This window comes from Populus euphratica, unplaced genomic scaffold (assembly GCF_000495115.2).
Source record: "Populus euphratica unplaced genomic scaffold, PopEup_1.0 scaffold27.1, whole genome shotgun sequence".
NCBI classification, from domain to species: Eukaryota; Viridiplantae; Streptophyta; class Magnoliopsida; order Malpighiales; family Salicaceae; genus Populus; species Populus euphratica.
Genome location: NW_011499899.1, coordinates 661,020 through 662,864, shown reverse-complemented (window position 1 = coordinate 662,864; position 1,845 = coordinate 661,020).

Sequence of the window (1,845 nt, the reverse complement as noted above, 5' to 3'; positions counted from 1 at the left end):
TTGTATTATTTTTATCTATAATTTATACAATTAACCTTCCTGTAGTTCGACCCTGATCTTGTCGGGTTATTTATTACTTCAACACTCTTGCACTTAGGAGAAGATATCAATTTTTTGATCGTGTCAAAAACTTGAAGGAGTTGGATTCCTTATGATAAATAGATTATTTACTCTCTCTTATCCTGAAGTTTTGTTGATTACGGAAAAAGATATTTTAGTAAAAGGTGAAAAGTGTGAAATAAGAATGAACTAGCTTTTTATTTAGTTCCAATAAACAATGCTACTGATGAAGTTATGAATGAGATAAAATATAAATTTATAGAAAGTTTGAGAAAATTATGACTTATTGTGTTTATTTAGTGATCTAAAATATTTATAGACCTTGATAGCTCAAGCTTACCTCGATATGTGGGGAGTGATATCACAATTAATTATGAAAATGTTAGTGTCCATCATTGATCGATAGCATCCAGCTCTATTATTAGTGAAGTGATTGGTAAATATCAGTGCCATGTTGACTAAAAATAATAATTGATCGAGAAATGAGAAGCCTATTTTGTGTGGTGTGTGTTGTATTGTGACCATTAGTTAAAAATATGGTATCATCTTGCATAAAAGTTTGTACTTGCAAAGAATTTGTTAATAAATATATGTACTAGTTTATACTCGTGGACACCTCATTCTTACTCATCAAGACTAGAAAAATATGTTGAAGTGTGCTAGAAGCTGAGAGTTTTTTAATGGTACTAGATTTAGTTGTTTAGTTGGAGATCTCTACAGAATGATGGTGGTGACCACACCATTTAGACAAGATACTAGTTATTTGACCAACGTTATGTTGTAGGTTAAATATTGTTATTTTTCATTAAAAAATTATATATGAAGGTTGTTTTAATGTATTTTTATAGTTAAAAAAATTTAAGTGTAAATCAAAAAGTTTATGTATACATATAATTAAATGAACCAAGAATTATGTGTGTTATTACATAAATAAAAAATCATCAACAATATCTAAAAATAAAATTTGAAAAACCGAGAAACAGATATAAATCAATATATTTAATCTTGTAAGATGAAACATTCACTTGATCATGTTTGTTAATTTTTATTTATTAAAATATTTTTATTTAATCAAACGATAATATAAATAGACAAATATATTAAATTAATTAAATAAAATAAAAAAATAATATGCAATACTATATATATTAAAAATATCATTTAAAAATAAATATTTTAAAAGTATTTTTGATATATTTTTGACATTGTATTTCAAAAATATTTTTTAAAATATTTAAAAATTTATAATAAATTAATATATTTTTGATATTTTTAAAATATTTTAATGTATTAATTTTTAAAATTTAAAATATTATTAATATATATTTTTAAATAAAAAATATTTTAAAAAATAATTATAATTATAACTACATTACCAAACAAGCGGTAATGTCCATAGCTCACTCTTCGTGGAAAAGAAAGACTGAGAAATCGGATAAAACCGCGTGGAGGTCTTCCGCGGTGCTTCCAGAGGCTTTATAGCTCATACCATCATCATCATCTGGGACCCACACCCTTCTGCTCGACAAATCTATCACGCCACCACAATCTCACCATCCACGTGTCTAGAACCATCAACCCTCCAAACTTCCAACGACACCCTGCATAATTGACCACGCAAAGAAACCCATATGGAGGCTAAAACAGTAAACTCACAAAAACTTCCCCAATCTCCCAACCTTACCCTTCCAACCGGCACCACCCGGTAACCTCAAGCCCATTACCGGATCAAGTTCCCATTAACCAGTCACCGCTATAAATAACCCTGGCTAGGGTACAAAAGCC